Here is a 22,585-nt window from a genome sequence, read left to right as displayed (position 1 = left end):
CTCTGTCTTTTCCCTATGGATACAAAGTTTCCCCTTTCGTTCAAAATCCAGCAACAAGGCAGGATTAGCTTCGCCTTGCGAGGTGTTATCCATGTGCTCAGCCCACCTAGGGACTCTATCCTTTTCGTCATTTGCTTTCTTTTGAAACTTTTCTCTCCTTCTGTCTGCCATCTTTATGAACATCTTTTCCTGCTCTTGCAGAGAACAGGTCAGATTAGATTCTCTTGCTTCATTTAAATCTATATTGCCTATAGTCAGAAAATATTCTCCCATATAACGGGTCACGTCACTTGTAGTATGTACACGGTTCAAGTGTTTTCTAACAGGAAGTTCAGAAAAAACTACGTCATCATTTGAATAATAGTATTGCAAGGTGCTTCTATAGAACAAGCTAGCTAAAATACTACAGGAAATTCCATAGGTTAACGGTAGGTGGTGGTATGTCACACCTTCAGCTACTGAGGTAGGTAGCTTCATGCAGACATAACAGTCTTCTATTTCCATAGCTTCTACATAATGCACTAACAAGTTAGCAAAAACATTTAGATGTGTCCTGTTTCTCATTTTGTGAAAATGTAGTCCATCCTCATCTGATGCTTCTAAGTTAGGTCGTGTGTGTGTCAAGCCTACTAGTTTGTCGCGTCTTTCTAAGCTTCGTGGTGTTTCTGCAGTCGGGTCAGCCCCTACGTCTACTGCTTCAGGTTCAGTAGGGGACAAGTTAGGATTTTTACTTATCATAAACGGTAAGAAGATTGTTAGTCCTATCCATATTACTATTAGCACAGCTACGCTACATAAGCATACTTTACAGCAAGTTTTTAGACACCCACATCTGGATCTCCCAGAGACACTCGGATCAGACATTTTAGCTTACAGGTGGCTTTCGCTGCCCCTCTTCGTTTCTTTGCACCAAAGGCTCACTTCTGGGCTTTTTCAAGGAGGGTCTTCGTCAGAGCTCCGATCAGCAATGGACTCGTCTTCACTGTTGCCACTGTGGTGTGGTTCGTCTATTTCTTCCAACACAAAGTAAGTCCACTCAGGGCTTCGATACCGTTTGCTCTGTTTCTTTATTCTGTCGCTCTTTCTCAGCGATTTTCCTTGGGCTGTCCTTCTTTCACTTTGAGCCCTTTTTCGGTCTTTGTCGTTTTCTCCGGCTGTCTTTAGTCTGAGCCTCAGTCTTTTTACGTATCGAGGTGCACTTCTGCCTCCTTTCCTCCCAGTAGTTGAGGAAACTTGCCCTTCTTCGTGCACTCTTTTTACTTTTTGTTGTGGCACTTCTGTTTCCCTACCTGACTGGCTAGTTCCAGGTCTTTCATCTATCTCTTCTGCCTGGTCCCTATTCTGACCCTGCTCAGATTCAAATCGCACTTTCTTTTTATTTTTGGTTGCTGTTGTTTCCGTTGTCTGAGCACTTTGATCTAGTTCTATCTGTTCCTGTTCATGCTCTTCGATCCCTTCGCTTTCTTCTGCATGAACGTCAGCTCTAATTACTATCTGTCCCTTTCCAGACTCCGGAGTTCCAGGAGGAGTCTCGATGCCTTGATCTGACCCTACTTGGCCTGCTTCCTGATCAGGTGTGATGTGATTCTCGTGGACCTGATCTGCTTCGTCTATTTCTAGCTCACCTGGACTATCCCACTCACTGTCTAAGTAGGAATATTTCCGGGTTCGTATTGGATCATGAACCGGGTCGTCGGCGGGATACCATTCAACGCCTTGACTTGTGCTCGGCAGCTCGATGTCAGCTAGTTCCGGACTCTCCTCTTCGGAAGCCTCATCAGCTGAGCTGCCTTCAGCTACAGTCGCGTCTTCTCCAGCTACCCGCTTCGTGTGGCTGGCGTGGATCCACTTCGGTACACCAGCACACTTTACAGCAGTGGTAGTGACGAGGATCACTTGTCGTGGCTTTCCCCACCTGGGTTTCAGGCAACTGCTCCGGGTGTGTTTCTTTAACGCCACCCAATCTCCTGGTTGCAAGTTGTGTGCTGGAGTCTTTGGCCACTCGTCTTCTGTCTCTCCAATCTGCTGAGAGAGAGAACGCACTTGGTCACCCAGCTGCTTGCAGTATTCTAGCACCATATCATCAGAAATGCTTAGCAGTTTGTGTCCGGGTACCCATGCCTGCTGCATCACTCTTCCCATCAACACTTCATGGGGACTCAGGCCAGTCTTTCGGTTCGGGATACTTCTCAAACTCATCAGCACAAGGGGTAAAGCCTCTATCCAGTTCATTTTTGTGGAATCACACATTTTTCCCAACCTGGACTTCAGGGTGCCGTTTATTTGTTCCACTACTCCAGAAGCCTCTGGATGGTAGGCACAATGTAGTCTTTTCTTCATTTTGAATGCTTTACAGAGTTCTTCTAGCACATCGTTGGCAAAATGCCCACCTTGGTCCGTTTCGATAGTCTCTGGGATTCCATACCTAGGTATCAACTCCCTGAGCAATAGCTTAGCTGTAGTTAGGGCATCAATTTTCTTTGCTGGGTAAGCCTCCACCCACCTGGAGAACAGACAAACTATGACTAGGATATATCTATATCCTTTGCAATTTGGCATGGTTACAAAGTCTGCCTGCATTCTTACAAAGGGACCTACTGCCTTCCCAATTGTACTCTGTTTTACTACAGTCTTCTTTCCTGCATTAAATTGCTGACACACTAGGCACCTCTGGCAAAACCTTTCCGCCTGGTTCCTGAACTTTGAGTTACAGAACACCTGTTCAAACACCCGACACATAGCGTCTCTTCCCATATGTGTTGGTTCATGTATCATTCTGACCATGGGGTCTACCAAGCTATCAGGCAGTACAGGCACCCCAGCCGGATTTACCACCACACCATCCTCTCTCAACTTGCATTCATTTGCAGCCCACCTGCCTTTTTCTTGCCTGTCTGTTGCCTGTTGCAACTCCTTTAGTTCTTCCCACGTTGACACATTCTCAAACAACATAAGTTGGCAGCTGTTTCCACTCCACAATGCAATTTGGAGAGACATTTGATGTCGGGCACAAAACTGTGCAATTTGGTCAGCGTATCTATTACCGGCGGTCACATCATCATTTCCTGATCTGTGAGCCGCACACTTGACCACAGCCAATTCTTTGGGCAATTGGATAGCTTCCAGTAAGTTATGCACCACTTTTCCATTTCTGATAGGGGTGCCGGAGGAAGTCATGAATTCTCTTTGCAACCACAACTGGCCGAAGTCATGAACAACCCCGTAACAATACTGGCTGTCGGTGTACACAGTTATTCTTTTGTTCTTACCCCTCTTACAGGCTCTGGTTAACGCGATGAGCTCTGCCACTTGTGCAGATTTCACCTCGCTTAGGTATGATGCCTCTATGGTCTTCGTCAATGTAACCACAGCATAGGCAGCACTCAGGCCCCCATTCTCATGTCTTAAACACGAGCCATCCACGAACATTGTCTCATCCCCATCAAGTAATGCTATTTCACGAATGTCTGGACGGGGCTTTGTACTGAACTCAGTCAGATCAACGCAATTATGGTCCCCTTCTTCTTCTGATTCTACATCCAGGGGGACAGGTAACAGTGTCGCTGGGTTTAGGACATTGCACCGGGAAATGGTGACGTTTTCAGCACCAATCAGGATTCTTTCATACTTAGTCAGCCGACTAGGTGTGAGGTACTGGGTCTTAGTTCTAGTTAGCAGGATTACAACAGAATGAGGAACATATACAGTGACGTGATGTCCCATGACAATGTTCTCACTCTGTTCCAGACTGACACAAGTAGCAGCAACTGCCTTCAGACACCCCGGTAATCCAGCAGCCACTGGATCTAGGGTGGCCGAAAAATAGGCCACTGGGCGTCTAACTAATCCGTGCTCCTGAGTCAGAACTGAAAGAGCACAATTTTCTCTGGTGTCACAGAATAGTTCAAAAGATTTAGAGTAGTCCGGCATACCTAATGCAGGAGCGGTACATAGGCAATTTCTCAATGTTACCCAAGCATTCATGCTTTCACTGTCCCAGCTGACGGGGTCGTCTACTCCTTTCTTGGTCATGTTTATCAGGGGCCGGGCCAGTGCAGCAAATCCTACAATCCATTGTCTACAGTAACCCACAACTCCTAGAAACATTCTCACTTCTTTCTGAGTTTTGGGCAGTTCCATTGCTCTAATTATTTTGATTCTTTCAGTAGTTACTTTCCTGATTCCTTTTTCTATCTGGTGCCCCAGATACTTCACTGAGTTCTTACAAAACTGCAATTTGTCAGGCGACACTTTATGTCCTCCCTTTCCTAGGTGATTCAGCAAGGCAATGGTGTCAGTGACACAGTCAGTTTGGGTTTTAGATGCCACTAACAGGTCATCTATGTACTGTACCAAAACAGACTCTCTTGGCAGCACTAGGGATTCAAGGCACTTTTTCAGTATCTGGTTGAAAATCGATGGACTTTCGGTGTACCCCTGGGGGACACGATTCCAGACATAGATATGACTGTCGAATTCAAAACTGAAAAGGAATTTGCTTTCTGGATGTAATGGGATGGAAAAGAATACGTGGCATAGATCGATGACAGTGAACCATTCTGCATTCCAGGGAATCTGATATAGTATTACTGCAGGGTTGGGTACAATAGGGCAGCAAGGTACAACAATTTGGTTTACCTTGCGCAGATCCTGCACTACCCTGTACTTCCCACTAGGCTTTTTGATCCCAATGATAGGCGAGTTACAGGGGCTGCTCATCACTTCTTCTATTATTTCGGCTTCGAGCAGCCGGGTAATTTCAGTCGCCACTCCTGCTTTCACTTCTGCACTCATTTTGTACTGTCTGGTTTTGGGGTATACAGCATTCGTTTTTATTGCTATTTTAACTGGGTCCACATTTGCCATCAGGCCTACATCCTTTCCTGTGAAATCCCACACTTCTGGTACTACTCTTAACTGGAGCTCTTCAGGTAAATCTTCAATTGTCAATGTCTTTATATCAGCATCTTGTCTAACTAACATCAGTTTGTATAGGCCATCTTCATCGGGGGTCTGAATTTCGACACCATTTGGTGTGCAGTAGATGGTACAACGCATCTTGCACAACAAATCACGTCCTAGCAGGTTTACGGGACTGGAATCACAGACCACAAATCTGTGCATTTCCTTGAAATTTCCTATAGAAATTTCCATTGGTTCGGTTACTGGAGTACTTATTATTTGATTTGAGACTCCCACTACTTGGATTGCTTCTCCCGAGAGGGGTAGGTTAGGAACATCCACTGTTCTTACAGTAGATCTGGTAGCACCAGTGTCCAACAGAAAGGTGACATCTTTTCCTTCAACCTTTCCTTCAATGTATGGTCCAGTCTGGTCTACCGGTAAGGAGGCGCCAAGCACGCACTCCTCATCCTCCCCCCTCAGGCCCCGTCAATCTTGATCTTCACAGAGGAAGGTATCATTTAACAAATACTGTGGAATGACTGCGTTTCTTTCATTCTCGACTTCCCATGCTTCCGCCCTTTCATTCTGCTGACCCTGATTCTTAAAATTCTGTCTAGGAGCGCGAGGCACTGGGGGTAGCTTTACCTGTTGCTGGTTCTTTCTCGTCCCCTCTTTCGGCACCTGTGGATTTAAACCATTTACAGGGGCATTACCGGCCTGCAGGTGTGGACACTCGTCTCTCCAATGCCCTATCTGGCCGCACCCATGGCACGGGAATTTCTTCATGGCTTCTTCTCTACTCATTTTAGTGCGGGGCTTCCCTCCTCCCCCAGCAGTGGCATTCTGAGCATTATTATCAGAAGTCAATCTACTTAACTGCTTTTCTTGCTGTTCGGCTAATTTCACCTGTGCCCACATTACCTTCTCCTTGAGGGCCTTCCTTTTGTTTTCGATTTCATCTTCGCAATATTTTGCATATTTCAGGACAGCATCTATTGGTTCTCCCTGCCAACTGATTTTATTGTCTCTAATCCATTGGGAAATTTCAGGCCTTAATCCTAGCACAAATCTGTAACTGAAATGTGTCATGTCTTTCAGGTCCACATTGTCGATACCGCTGTATGTTTTAAACACTTGCAGTAGCCTTTCATAATAGGAGTGAACAGTTTCATCACGTTCTTGGGTGGTTCTATCTATTCGGGTCCAATCTGTTTCCTTTGCGGGAACCTTTTTCTTAAGGTACTGTATGACCTGGTCATATTTCCTCATTACATCAGGTGAGGGAGCTCCGGTTTTCTCATCTCTGGGATATTCATCATTAGGCCAATCAATTTCTATTTTACATTCGGTCCATAGATCTACAGGGACCACAATGTCGAAAAACCCATCCAGGTCTTTCAGCAGACATTTCTGAACTTTTATGAAGCGTTCTACCTGCCTGTACCAGTCAACTGGCTTCTCCCGTAATTTCGGGAAGTCATTTGTAAATGACACAATATCCTGTCGGGACCAAGGGGCATGGACATATTTTCCTCCCGGGACCTCCCTCATGGGGCACAATTTTTCTGTTGGTGTTACTTCCTTTAATACGAATTCTGAAGTCACTGACCCAGCCCTGCTGCTTTCCTTTTTCTTTGCCCACCGGGTTCTCCATTTCCCCACTTCGCCCCACTTCTGCAGGAGTTTTAACAATTCTTTTACCTGGACCTGTTTTCCCATTACATTCAGGCTTTCTAAATCTTTGTCTGAAAAATCCACTCTGTAAGGTTTCTGAAGGATTTTGGAGCGACTAACATCTATTCCCATTTCTTCTGCTGTATCCATTATCTTTTCATGGAGCGACCTAGCACTCCGGGTAAGATTTTTACTGATAAACAGCAACTCTTCTTCGTTATACGAGCTTAGGCGCTCAACTCCTACGTTTCCAGCCATCATTTCTTCTATTTCTATTCTCAATTTATATATTTCCAATGCTTTAGGTTGGGGAGTGGCCTCCTTCTCTAGCTCCTTTGTCCATCTGTCCAATTCTTCAGGGGAAACTAAAGTGGCACTCCTAACTCCCGTTGCACTTTCAATTCCCACCTCCTTTGGTCTGGGCTGACTTCTTGTCCCTATTACACTGGCCCTTGATTCCCTTATGGGCAGATCCATCAAACTTCCAGATTCACACTCACTCTCTTGATCTTCATCTATGAATATCTCCTTCTTCAAGGTCGGGATGCTAGAAGTAGGCAGCATCGAGGGGAGAACAGGAGGCTGGGGACTGGTCATGTCATTTCTATACAGTGGAATAGCTGGACCAATAGTTACTGGAATAGTCAAGGAATCAGGATGGGGCTGCATTTGGGTAATGGTTCGAATTAACTCATCTCGCTGTTTAGTCAGGACCTCTCTCTCTTTTTCTCCTAATACCTTTCCAGTATTTTTGTCATGCAATACCTGGGGTACTAAGGACGGATAAATATTCGGAGCGGTCGGAGTGACCAGTCGCGGAGGATCTTCTCCGAATGGCTGATAATTCGGGACTGTGGGTTTGGGTCTGCAAAACCCGTCCCTTTCACTGGTTTTACTGTCTGTCCCTGCTCTATCTGTATCACTATCCCTCCTACATCTGGGATACTTTGCAAAGGGATTTCGAGAGGGCACAGGTTCTGAGTCTGCATCATAGGGAGGTGGATTTTTCATTAACAAATCTTCCAAGTGTTCATCATCTAAGTCCCCCATAGGAGCTAGGTGATGGGTCTTTTCTTTGCATTTTCCTTTCCTTTCCTCAACCACCCCCATCATCGGGAACAGCCCTTCAGTTAACATAGATTGCCTCCACCGTTTCATTTTCTGCTCTTTGGTTGCCGTTGGAAGCTTAGGATACCATTTACTCACTCCCTTATCCATCCTGGGTTTATCTCGCTCTGCAGCCTCAATCTCCCATTCCTCCAGAGCTTCGTACTGGGTCAACCTAGGTCTAGGGTGCAATTCATTCATGCGGGTCCTTAGGTTAAACAGGATCCGACCATTAAAAGTACCTTCAACAGGGAATGCTAGAACTCCGTCATCTACTGTATATTTTGCCCAATTTTCTAACCAGACACAAGTGTGATACCCTTTATCAAACATCATGAAAGAAGCAGGGGTATTCGGCGGGGGAATGAGCACACCCTCCCTCGTTCTAATGGGCTTGTCGGCTTTGAAAAAATTCTTTATTTTGTCAGAAAATGACAATTTCCTCTTTATTCCGTACATCATGTGTGGTCTACCTCGCATAAGCTGATCCTTATAAAATCCTAGGTACTTTGGATTCGGTATAAAATCTGGATACCACATATAATCTTCGGGACTCTCTTCGAACTCGGCTTGATTAATTTTGTTTACCTTTGTGCTTCCAATGCTAGCGCGACTTTTATTTCGCACTACCCAATCAGGTCAGAGAATACAAAAATTCTTAGCCAATGGGTGCGCGGCCTTTTCGCGAGACAGAGTCTCACTCTGCGGCACTCACCCCTCCTTCACAAATTCAGCTTCACTACACGCCCGCTGTCTTGACCAATACCAGCGCGGCACGGAGTGACATCAGAGCAGCTCTCCGACTGACTCCCTCCTTTACAAGGTAACGGAAACTTTTAACTTTTCCTAAAGTGCAAATGCAAAACTTAGTTACTAACACACAACGTCTGCCACTATGTCTGAGTGTTCTAAAAAGATAGAAAAACTTCCTTTCACTGCAAGTAAACCACTTCTGTCTACTTCTCATTCACTCTGGGTAGACTTCTTTGCCTAACCTCACACTCGAGTAATATAGAACCCGTTATTCTTCCGACTCATCCACTGTCGTCAGGGATATGTACTGAGCCGGGATTTCACCAGTGAACTATTTTACTTACCAGACAAGCCTCGGAGACCCTACTACTCCTTCCGTATGCGACCCTTACTAGGTGATATCGCAATGAAAGTTTTATACCGGACTCGTAGCTATCAATTATTCAGATATAACAAAAGATCCTAATTAGTGCTTCCAGTTATTCATTTAACCCTGCACTAATGATTCAGACCCTAGTGACTTCAACAGCTAACCGGATTCTGCTCACCGTTAGCTAAAATACTTCCCCGGGGATTCGGACTACACTGAACATTCACAAACAATTCTGGGTTAATTCAACATTTATAGCAGCAATGTAAAAATCATATACATTTACACATATCCTTAAACATTTCAAAAATATTTCAAACAATATAGTAGAAAATCAGCAGCACATTTTATTTTCACGGTTTGTTTCTTAACTTTCCCTGTCTACCTAATCTAACTAGTCCAAACCATCCTCTGGCTGCCAGAAAATTACTGATAGAGCGCGCAGTCCACCCGGGTCACCAATTTTCTCACACGCACTGGGCCCTGGCGTGCATTCCAATTTCAATCAGTGATTCCCGTGAACCGGGTGAGATCCTAGCACGCTTCTATGAGTAATAAATGGTTCAGGATTACCTCTGCTTACCATGCACCTGACTTACCACAGGCACAAACTTACGATGGACCTGGAGCTAAAAGGGAAAATAGTAGACAGGACCTTAAAACATTTCTTTACGTCCATATATTTTATCCACTTTTCTGTAAAATGACCACAGACACCTGATGAAGTTTAACACTTTATATGAAAATTCAAAAAGAAGATGCCAAAACCATAAGCGATATGCAGAATAATATGTCAAACATCAATATCAACACCAATATGTAACTTTGTATTAGAATTAATACCATTGAATATATGGGAAGACTAAGGGTAGGAATTTTAGAATAGAACCACTCACTGCAACGTTATACTAGGGCACGAGGTATAAGGTTGGGACCTAAACATGTACTTAATCCTTAAACTATTCTTTCTAAATTCACTGCAATCAACTAAAGGTAAGGGAAAAACGGGAACATACTATTTATATAATGGATTGACAATTTTCTAAGGGTGGGGAGAGAAGTGGAACAAACCTATTAAACAACTCACATATAAAAAGAGAATAGAGCAATATCATTGGCAAGTAATGCTTTACCGAAAGAATTTTAAGAAAGAGAGAAAGAGAGAGAGATGCAAACCCTCGGACTGATAATTACCTAAGTTCAGATTGAAGTCTAACCCTGGCCACGGGTCAGATGGGAAGACGGGGACAAGGACCCTCGGAAAAGGAACACCAGGTGCGAACAGGTACAACCCACGGACAGATCAGGACAGGATACCCCTCAGGTTCGGGTCAAAGGACTGGGCCTCCCAGGTTACGACCAACACCCACAGCTTCGGACAGCAACGCCTGCGTTACCCCCTTCTGCAAGTAATCCGCCAGAAACCTCAATTGGATTTCGAATTTCCCAGCAAAGTGCTTCGCCAGCACTTAGGATTTTCCACCCCTTAGGAGTTTGTGGAAAGTATGGACAAAGTGCTCCGCAGCACTTTCAGATTGAGCACCTATTGAGATCGTAGGGTCAGTGACAGGTCTGCTACTCGGACAAGTCGGACAATTTCCATAAGCTAAACTAGGGCAATTATACAGTTCTGGGGACCCTCAGACCACCCACTAATGTTGCAAGTGACAGTTTCCCATATTTTGATTGGTCAGGAGAGGTGGTGCGATCATTACCACCTCCTAAAATTCAGCTTTCCCATATTTAATATTCAGGTTTGCATACCCGCCCCCCGGGTTCACGTTCCCATCCATAGAATACAACAGAAAGTATGAGCGCATAAGACAGTTGCAACAAAGTCTGTTAATTTCAAGGTGATTGTCCACATTTTGTGCTGGGTTCTCAGGCGCATTTTGCTTCAGGAGCCAGCTGGCTTGGTTCAGCTTCTGCGCAGTCGAGTTCCTCCCAGGTCACATGGCAAAACCCAGAGGAGCTTCAAATATGGCGTAGCTTAAGCACTCCCAGCCCCCAAAGATGCGGTACATGAAAAGTAAGCGAAAACAAATTAATATCACATCCAGAATGATCACACTGTATACCATGAAAAATCTTATCCAACCCTTACTTTATAATGACTATAGCATTAAAGTTTAGTGCGAAAAAATAGATAGGCTAAAGCAGCAGCAATAAGCGGAGAGCGTGGTGAGAGTCAAGCGGCCATTTTAGCAACAGTGCGCATGTGCACAGAACTCCCTCCAGAATGCGAGTGCGTCTCATCACATGGGTATGACCGACGCATGCGCAAACTGAATTTCAGCGAAGCAGCCGTTTTTCTTAGTGCAAGCTTCGTTAATATGAAAAAAGACATACAGGCAAGCATCCGGGGACACCCGCGTGTTTGGGAAAACGTGTAATAAACGACAACAATGATTTTAGTAATATTATACATTTGGCGAGGTTCTTGCACGGGGCAAGGCGCTTCACGTGCAAATCCTTGCTCCATCAGTTTCAGTCATCCTATTTGGATGTGTACTGTCTCTTCTTAATCTCCTTATTCCTTTTCCTCTTCCCTCTCCTCCCTTTTTTCTTCTTTTTGTTGCATATATTACTTTTCCACTTTCTTTCAGTTGAGTATTTTCTCTATCTTCTGCTCTTCTTCTCCTCTTTTCCTTCTTCTCACATTCTTCCTCTTTGTTTTCTGTCTGTTGTGTTGGTAGTTCTCATTTCCTTGCTCCTTTCTTCACATCTTCTCTATTATATTTATGTTTTCTAATTTTTCTTATTTGATGGGCTTCCTTACTTCCTATCCTTATTCCTATCTTATTTTCTACTACCTTCTCTCTGATTCCCGTCCATTTCCTTGACTTTTTTTTCTATTTGCTTTTCTTCCACTCTTTCTCTACTATGTCTATCTTTCACATCCTATGGCTCCAACTCTTTTAGATTTCTTCTCTAATCTCTTTATGCTCAAACCCCTTATATTGTTGTTATGTATTTTCGAATTGTATTACTGTATATATGATATTATTCCTTTATATTCAGAGGTATTACATAGAAAATAAAGGGTTTTAATAATCCTATAAAAAGGCAAAGAATTATCTCACATTTAGCCTTCTATAAACCTCACTTAGGTCTCTTACAAGAAACTCATCTATCTGAGGCTGAAGCTCTCAAACTTAAAAGGAGTTGGGTTGGCTCGGTTTTGATATCTCCCACAAACACAAAAAAGAATGGTGTTGTTACTTTATGCCATAAAAAGTTTAAATGCTCTGTTGTTGCACAAGAGACCGACTCTGAGAGCAGATGGATTCTGGTCAAGTTATTAATTAACAATATCCCTCGAACTGTTTTTAAACTTTATGTACCTACGCAACCCAATTCCACTTTTTGGCCCACCATCACAGACAAGTTTTTTCAATATAAAGATGATATTTTTTTATTGGGTGGTGACTGTTTTCAAATTATGGATCCTTTTATCGATCGCAAATCCGAGGTTTTCCTTATTCCTCATAAAACCCACAAACAATTTCTCAATACTATTACACAGTCCCATCTTATTGACGCCTGGAGACTTTGTAATCCAGACTTATCAGAAGTCTCCTTTTTCTCTCCCCCACATGGTTCTTTGTCCAGGATTGACAATATTTTTCTTGTCTAAGTTCTTGGCCTAGAATCTTGTTTCGTCTTCGATCGAGCCCATTCTTATTTCTGAGCATTCTCCGTTGGTTGTTGATTTCGATTTGCTTCCTACTAGTACTAAATCTTCCAAATGGAGATTTAATAACCACCTTTTGCAGGATCCTGTCTTGTAGTGTAGTTCCTATATTCCCAATAGGCTCTGTGCATTGGAATAATATATCCTATAGATGTGACATAGGATTGAGGTCAGTATGTCTCTATCGAATACACTAAACTTTATTGTGAGTGCCAGCTAGCTCAGAGGTCACTAGAAACTTTCTCGAATAAACAAGAAGGGATTAGTTTCTGATAATCGCATAAACATGACAACTTTTTTTCCCTAGGAGTGGAACAAATATCTTAAAAGTCGTGGAAACAATAGATAACTATTTTACTCAGTCAATCGTGCATGCTTCGTTTCTACAGAATTGCAGAGAAATAGTGAGACGGGCGTTTTCAATAAAAGGATTTAATGAACAGTCTTCTTTCTCTTGCAAGAGAGGTGAACTGCTATAAACGTTAGACAGAATGCACAGTACAATGCATACAGTGTAAACAGTAGTATAAAATAATACTGTAGTAGCATTGTCTAGTGCTATGACTTTAAACAATACATACATAAATAACATAGGCTAAAATACTCATCAGGTGCTTCTAAAATACGCATACCCCAATGTACCTTACCTAGGTCTAGTACCAGGGAGGAAGTAAGTGTGGTCTTTAGCATAGGTTTAGTGTTTGCCAAGAATTGCCAAAGGTTTCTTTAGGTTCTAATCAGCTCCATACCTTTAGAATGAAGGAGGTTGGTATCTCTGTCTCAGACTCAATTTCCTAACACACCGCAAGTGGAGTCAGAAACACTGGAGCTAGATTCTTGGCAGAGGAGGACAGCTTCTGATCAGTGCGTCAGCTGGAGAGTCAGCTTCTTTTGGCACTTGTTGTAGCGAGCTGCGTCGGGCAAGTAGGTAGTCGAACTGCACCGAACCGCACTGTGCTTTGCTATAGCAAGTGAAGGTATATTTATACCTTGAATGTGTTTAGGGATGCCAGCTTTGATGTAAAGTCGGCATGGATGAACCCCTAGAGAATAGTTGTTCATGCATTATAATGAGCTTCTTGGAGAAATCAATATCCAGGCTAGGGGAAGTCCCTTCTGCTGAAGAGTCTGGTTTTCAGAAGAAATCGTTGTGATGTTTGATGAATGGATGGAAGTAGCCATGTCTGTCTTTGGGTAGCATGGGCTATGCCTAAATAAGAGCTTCATTTCTATGCCCATATAAGGGCAACGTGAATTGTACCTATATAAGGGCATGAATCGGGAAAATTCATATGGAATCTAAAACGCCATACAACAGTCTTCTCGTCCGTCAAATATTTTGCTGAAGAATTTTTTCCATTTAATGAGGATGATTCAGTATCCCCAGTATCGGTATGGGATAGTTTTAAAGCTACTGCTCAAGGTTTCATTATATATTTTGTTTCTAAGAAAAAGAAGCAAACTTCCACTAAACATAAAGCCTTATTAGCCTGCATCAAGCATTTAGAACATCGAATTTATACTTCTTCATCAGATTCCACTCTTCAAGAACTTATTCAAGCAAAAATAAATTTTAATAAAATTTCTACAGATAATGCGTCCTTTACTCTACTCCGCAGCATTGCTAGATATTATTGAGGTTGAAACAAAGTTGGTACACTTCTTGCTGACTACCTAAAATCTAGAAAAAAGCGAACACCCATCGACTCTATTCAATCTGCAGATGGTAAACACCTCTCAAAAGATAAGGATATTTTAGATGAAATTAATACGTTTTACAGTGATTTATATACTCCTGAATCCGCCCAACCATCTCACACATTGATGATTATCTAGATACTATTCTTCCTCCTTCTTCTACAGATTTAGATTTCTCCTTTTTGGATACTGATCTTACACTCCAAGAAATCTCTTCCTCTTTGAACTCCTTAAAGAAAGGCAAGTCTCCTGGCCCGGATGGCTTTTCGGTAGAATTTTATCTTAACTTTTCCAATTTGTTACTTCCAAAACTTTGTCATCTTTTTCAACACTTCTGTTCTACCGGCTCAGCTAATGGTACTTTTTTGGAGGCTTCTATTTGTCTTATTCATAAAGATGGTAAAGATCCTAAATTTTATAAAAATGTTCGTTCCATCTCCTTGGTAAATGTTGATTATAAGATTTTTGCCAAATTATTAGCATTACGCCTTGAATCTTTTTTACCTCATTTAATAGCTCAAGAACAATGTGGCTTTGTCAAGGGAAGATTAACCTCTGATAACTCTCGCTTATTTTTTAATTTTCTAAACAAAGCTTTCTCCGTACTTTTTCCTCTTGTGGCTATCTCTATTGATGCTGAAAAGCCTTTGACAGGGTAGACTGGTCCCTTCATTGGCATGGTTTCGGTGCTAAATTGATTTCTTTAATTTCTCTTCTATATTCTGCTCCCTATGCTTCAACCATTGTTAATGGTCAAGCTTCACTCCACTTTTCTCTTTATCGTGGTGTACGCCAGGGTTGTCCACTTTAACCCCTTTTATTTGTCCTTTCTCTTGAGCCTTTCCTCTCCCATATTCGTCATAACTCCTCTATCTTTGGTTTTCCATATGGGGATAAACAGCTCAAATGATCTGCTTATACTGATGATATTTTACTTTTTATTTCTAATCCAGATTCCTCTATCGCTTCACTTTTCCATGAAATTCAAATTTTTCTGCAGTTTCAGGATATAAAATGAATTCTGGCTAGACAGAGATATTACCAATCACTAAATTTTGTCTCAAACAACAATTTGATTCTACCGACTTTCATTGGAACAGTTCTAAAATCAAGTATCTTGGGATCTGGTTTTCTTACTCTACTGCAGATTCTATTACCATAAACATAACAGTGGCTCTGGATCGTACTTCCAACCTCCTATCTTCATGGAATCCTTTCTTTCTCTCTTGGTGGGGCCATCTTGATTCCATTAAAATGATGATTACTCCAATTCTTTTATATTTTCTATCAATAATTCCAGTCTACATTCCTCTTACCTTCTTTAAAAAATAGATTCTCTTCTTTCCAAATTCTTATGAAAAAAACAAAAAATCCAGAATTTCTCTTTTTCATCTCAGGAAACCGAGGCTTGTAGGTGGAGCAAATTTTCCAGACTTTTGGTTGTATCACAAAGCTTTTTGTTTATGGTTCAGTATTGAACACTGTTTATTTACTTCTTTCTCGACCACTGAAGTTCTTTCTTTTACTGCTAAAAGTACCCTTACGTCTCTTCCACTCTTCAAGCATACCAGTTCATTGTTAAAACCTCACTTTTAGTTGAAATCTCTCGCCATAAATGAATTTCTAAACTCCTCTCTTTGGCATAACAAGCTTAATACCATCAACAATAGGCCTATATTTTGGTCCTCATAGAAAGCTAAGGGAATTAGTTGGGTCAAAGATTTGTTTGATGGTACCTCTCCCTGTTCTTTTCCTATTTTTCAAAGTACATTTAAGTGTTCCCATTCTTTTTTGCTCAGATTTTCAATTCTTATGGAAATATTTCTTAATATTTTCTATTCCCTTCCTTCTGCTATATCTCCGCCTACACAAGACCCACTTCTCAAACTTTTGGCTTTATGTCCTAAAGCTTCCTTAATTTATAAATTCTTCTATTCCACGTCCTCAGAGCGTGTTAAATCTAAAATAGAACTGACCTGGGAATCGGATTTAGGATTTCAATGTACTACTGATGAATGGAATAGGATATGGGCTCGGTTATTGAATATTTCAAGGTCCGCATCGACCACTCAATGGGGCATATTATCAAGGGCTTTATATACACTTTTTTGGCTTTAAAAGCCAAAGAAGCGGAGAAAAAAATATCGCCCTATCAACAACAGGGTGCAAAATCGCATGTTAGCACCCTTTTCCGCTGCGCTTCCCTTAGCATATCTAATGAGATGCAAAGTGGGTGTTCCAGAGCAAAATAATAGGAGAAATGTTGCTAAGCGACATTTATCCTATTATCAAGCTTCACGCTAACCCTGTTAGAGACAAAAAAAGCAGCGCTAACCATGGTTTTTTATGTCTGCTAATTTTCAGATTTAGCCATGTAATCCAATGAGAGGTGGATTACATGGCTAAAATCATCCTGCCTTATCAGCAAGGTTTCGCTGGTTGCAGTGTGATTATCGCTGAATTTCCAGCGATAATCACACTGTTTACCAGCTAACGCATGGATTTCTATCACTCGGGAGATAAGCGTTGCTGATAGCATGCTATTTCACAATGGAATCCAGTGTTAGCCTGCGATAATTATCCTCGCGCTAAAAGCGCTGAGCAATAATTATCGCAGGACCTTGCTAATATGCCCCAATGTTTTTTCTCTATCACAGGCTACATTTCACTCCTACTTCCATAGCTAAGTTCACCTACACTGATGATTAGAAATGTTGGTCTTGCGATTTTTCACCTGCAGACGTCTCACATATTCTTTTTTTGTGCCCCCATGTAGTTTCCTTCTGGTCATGACCAACCTCCTTCACTTTATGGAAGTTTAATCAGAATCCATCATTCTACCCTCTTGTGATACAGGACTGTTTGATATTTTGTTAGCTCTAGCATGTCAACAAATTGCGTTAAACTGGAAATGTTGTCAAAACTTTCACTTAAATGCTGGTGGAAAACAGTTTGCCCATATCATAGGTTAGATGTTGCTTATGCCTCCCAATGTAATCCACATGTTAATAGAGATGTTTTTTTGGTTACGTTATCAAATCATTTAAATAAGGTTTCAAATAATGCCGTTTCTCTTCATCGTTCTGGAAATTTCCAACCCCCTTGATTTCTTTCCTCTCTATTCTATCCTCCTTCAACTGGTTCTGACGGATTCTATTTTTTAAACAGTAATACTGGTACATTATTATTTCTTATGCTTTTCTATTTTTTGGAGCACACATTTACTCCTTATTTATAGTTTATAATTTTTCTTTTTTCCCTCCCTTTCTCTCTCTCCCTTGTTTCCTCTCTTTTCTCTTTACCATTACATCCCTAAAAAGTAAACAACTTTCTACTATGTTCAATTGCCTACTATATTTTGTTTGCCCATTGTTTGTATACAATTATGTTTTTTGCCTTTATTTACTTTATCAATTTTCTTATTTCATTAAAGCTTATTAAACATAAAAAAACTGTAAGGACCGGGCAGATTTACTAACAGGTTTTCGTTACTTTAGTTGCAACACTGCACTGAGTGATTTTTTTGCAAAGCGTGGCACTCATGCGGAAGCATGGCTTGAACGCCAGAATCACTGTTGCAAATGTCTGCAGTTCCGCCAATCTCTGCGGTTCCGCAAGTTGACTGGTCCGCTGCTATACCTAGAGAATTTCACCTTTGGGCCAAGTTAGCCTGTGGAACAAAATAAATAACCGATGAGGAACTCAGAGATGGCAAAAAAATCACTTTACGGGGTTATATTCATCCCATTCATGGACTGTACATAGGGACCATATCAAGTACCGGCTCGTGATCCGAGTCCGTAACAAATTTCACGAGTAGCCTGCGGTCCAGAATGGGATGAATATAACCCCATGATTGCCCCATGATGGTACAGTGATTAATACTATAAAACACCTTGAATACAATATACTGTACCATAAGCCCTGATGAAGTTTCTAGTGTGACAGGAACTAAATGCGTTGGCTGATATTAATTCTTGTGCAATATGTTTGGAATAATAAAAGAAGATGATGGACTGAAATTTGCTACTTTGAAATTATTTTCTTGTGCACCTTCCTTTTGAAACATCTCCTGTTTTCTGACCTCCAGTGGCACCAAACGGCGGTGAGTGCCGGAAGAGGATGCACAGGACACTAAGTTGAACTTGACTGAATTGAGGTGCAACACCTGTGGTCTGCAGCTGTTTGTGTATATACATTCATTGTGAGAAACCTGCACTTCTGACACCCCTACTAGACTTGGGTCTGAAGAGCTTGACCAGACAACACAGGAATTAGCATTGACGCTTAAGACTGAGTGGAATTAACACGCAATAAACTGTAAATGCTTCCAAGGGCATCAGAAAGACTCTGGCGAGGACTTGGAGGTGTGGGTACACAGCTGCATATTTCGCAGACTTGCCCACTTCAGAGGATCTATTGATAAGTAGTGTGGGGCTTCATTAAGGACAGACAATCACACTTTTAGGGCTCTGTTCCACCATTTGGGAACAGATCATTTTCAGAACCTGAACGTTTATTTATCATCTGTTATTAGTTGCCAGAATGTCCACTGCATACCTGTGGAAACCATCATTGAGTCCAACCCGAAATATGACCTGCTGGAGGACATGGGAAACAAAGGCTCTACATAGGATTTCGACTCCCGTTACAATAGAGAGAGATGCTTATTTTGGCTAAACTGCAGCATAAGAGCAACTGCAGATAAATAAATAACCCTACCTGATAGAGATCACTCCAGAAGATGACTGATCAAATCGATATGTCGGAACTACAGCATCCTTAACCCTTCATTGCAGATGCAAGATGTGGTCAGGAACATTTGCAAGATGTTTTTGACTGAAGTGCCAATCACTCACGTGTGGTGAAGTCGGGAAGGTTGGAGTACATGCAGATAATTTGATTTCTCAGGGTTGCTACTCAAGTGAATATTAGAATAGCACAGAGTGATGCTGTGGCAAATATTTTTTGTAATTGTAAAAAAAGTTTTTATAGCGCTTGATGAGACATGCTACTCCAGAACCCAAGATTGGTAGTTAGTATGTTACTACAATTGTTTTTGTTTTGTCTTCTGCACTAGTTGTGTTAGGTGTGTGCACTTGATTTCAGATAGCATGTGTGTTTAGTAGAGTCAGGAGTAGGGATAGAATTATAGGAATGGGTTTTAAAAGGAAGAGTTTGGAGTCGGGATAGAATGATAGGAAATTGAAAAAGAGAATGCAGAACATTTTTTATAAGTTCGTTGGGTGGCATGGCTAAAAAGGAGGGGTGAAAGTTTTAGAAGGATGTTTGGGGGGTTCATTGTAGTCAAAAAGGTTTTGGATGGGACAGAGGCAGGAGTGGGATGGACGTAAGGAGTTTTGTTAATAACTTTTGAATTTTTATTTTATTTTTATTTTTCACAGCAAAATGTAAATAATTTTTGCATATACATGCACTTTTCGTATTGTTATTTATAACTACAGAATATTGATAAATTGCTATAATATAGGCATATGGCTTTGCTTGAATGGCTCAGGAATAGAAGTTTGTTTTGGCAGCAACTATTATTGATCATCATTTAGAGAGAATTAGACCATATTTGCACTTGCAATGTACATTCTGATGAATTATTTGTGTCTATCCCTCATTGCTCCACACCAGTACATCTAAGGTATCAGTTATTTATAGCTTATATACTGAACAATGTGGATCATTGTTATTTTGTACTGTCCTAGATTCAAGTTGAACCCACTTGTTCTTTATTTTGTTCATTATGTTTCGTGTTAGCCCATCTGCCACATATACTAGTTATATTATCTTGCATATTTGCACATCCAGTAAGCGGCATACTTGTACAGTATGAGATGTCGATGTGATTATCTGTGACTTCCATACCATCAGTGTCCTTCATACTTATAGGATGCACTTGAATTTTTTCGATCAGACCTATGCATTATGTATTTTAAGTATGTATTCAATATTGCTTGCCCTTACTGAGTGTTTATTAAGTCTGTCTTCTGTATTCATTAACCTGGTGTTAATGAATACAGCTATTTCTATAGTCAATTGTGCACATTTTGGGCTTTTAGAGAGTACCCTGGAAACAAAGCATAATATGTGATCAAGCTTGCTGTGTCGAGTAAAACACATCATGGCAGGCATTATGCCTTTGTAATTCTGTGGTTTATTTTGGATTAAACTGCACAGGTTTTTCCACGACATTAAGTCTGAAGCCTTTTTTGAGTTTGGCTGAGGTCCGAGCCTGTTGTTTCTGCCGAGGATTGGCAGACAGGAATCCTGTGCGTGAATATATATATATATATATATATATGTAAGGTTGGGGGTTTAACATCTTTCAAACCACGCTCTACTTATACTCCTGTGATGTTATATGACAATCTAGACATCTTCCATGATGCTGCTGTGAAGGATATCAAGTTGTTACATTCACAATTGTTCAACTCCAAACGTAGGAAATATACACAGAATGATCAATACTTGCGACTCATCCAAAAGATCCAATCAAATGAGAATGTCATTGTCAGGCAATCTGATAAGGGAGGGAATATAGTTTTATGGCCGCGAAAACTATATTTGGAGGAAGCCCTCTCTCAGTTAAACGTCTCGGATTGTTACAGACATAGTGACATTACCCTGATCAAGAAGGCCCAGGAAGACTTTTATTCATTGTTGATGGGGTGGAGATCTTTTGGACTATTGAGTATGGATGAGCTCAAGTATCTCAAAAACGACAATCCGGTCATGCCAGTCCTATACCTAATCCCAAAGATACACAAGAACCCGTCGAACCCCCCGGGCAGGCCAATAATAGCATCATGCGGAGGTTTGCTTGAAAAGACAACTGTCTATGTGGACTCATTCTTACAAGAGTTCGTACAGAGCTTACCATCCTTTGTTCAGGACTCCAACGACTTTGTGAGGAAAATTGAGGACATCAAGTGGGATTCTGACCTATGGCTCATCACATTAGACGTCACGTCTTTATACACGAGTATTAATCATCAAGACGGACTACGAGCCACAGAATTCTTTTTGGGATTAAGACCAATCATCATGGCGGATCATAATGGTATGTTGTTATCTATGATTTCATTCTGTTTACATCATAATTTCTTTATGTTTAACAACAGATACTACCAGCAAGTCAGGGGTGTAGCCATGGGGGCCTGTTTCTCTCTCAGTTATGCCTGTCTCCATATGGGCTACTGGGAGAGACAGGTCCTCTTTGGCGAACACTCTGACATTGCTAGGCGGTCTATTATACGTTGGTATCGTTTCATAGACGATGTGTTCCTAGTTTGGAGGGGCACTCGTCTAGAAGCTGAACACTTTGTTGAAACTTTGAATTGTAACGATTATAACTTGAAGTTTACCTCTGCAATCAGTAAGGAACAGGTACATTTTCTAGACATGACAGTTTCACCTGGACGCGATAAACTTGAAACTAGGTTGTACCGAAAGCCAACGGCAGGAAATACAATACTTCATGCCAGTAGCCATCACCCTGCCCACCTCATACGCAGCATCCCGTATGGAGAGATGCTGCGGATCAGACGGCTGAGCAGCACTGAAGCTCAATGCCATCTAGCTCAGCAAGCTAGCAGGACCAGATTTCTGGCAAGAGGGTATAATGCTGTAGTGGTCGACAAGGCCATAACCAAAGCGAATGCTCTGTCACGAGGTGAAGCCTTGCAACGCAAGGCCACTGTCGTGCCAACTACCTCCCAGGATCAAAAAGTGAGGCTGATCTGGGCCTACAACAGGCAACACAGGGCGCTTAGTAAAATCATCTCTAAACACTGGGGCTTAATCAAATGTGATCCCATCATAGGTGACAAAATCCCAGCCACACCATCCATCACCTATAGGAAAGCATATTCAATGCAAGATGCATTAGTCAAATCTAGCCCAGAGGTTTTATCACGAAAGAACTGGCTTGATAAGAGTAAAGGCTTCAGGAAGTGCTCTTCCTGTAAGGCATGCCAGCACGGGCTTAATAAAACCGAATATGCAGTCCCATTTACCCCTAGTGCACGCAAGATCAAGAAATAGCTGACTTGCAAGAGTGAATATGTGGTTTATGTGCTGGAGTGTCCGTGTGCCCTGCGGTATGTGGGTAGCACCAAGCTGCAGGTACACAAGAGGATACTTCAGCACATAAGGGCCATCAATACCAGTGATTCGGCGTATCCGGTGGCCCGCCATTTCAAGGAGCACCACAACAATGATAGCACCCTTCTACGCTACTATGCTGTAGATTGTGTGGGCCCACTAAGAAGAGGAGGGGACAGGGAAGGTGCCCTTAGAAAACTGGAGACCAGGTACATACTGGAAATGGATAGTCGAGCCCCGGGGGGATTAAATTCCACGGAAGACTTTTA

This window comes from Lissotriton vulgaris, chromosome 4_1, assembly GCF_964263255.1.
Source record: "Lissotriton vulgaris chromosome 4_1, aLisVul1.2, whole genome shotgun sequence".
NCBI lineage: Eukaryota > Metazoa > Chordata > Amphibia > Caudata > Salamandridae > Lissotriton > Lissotriton vulgaris.
Note: the sequence above shows the minus strand (reverse complement) of the source record.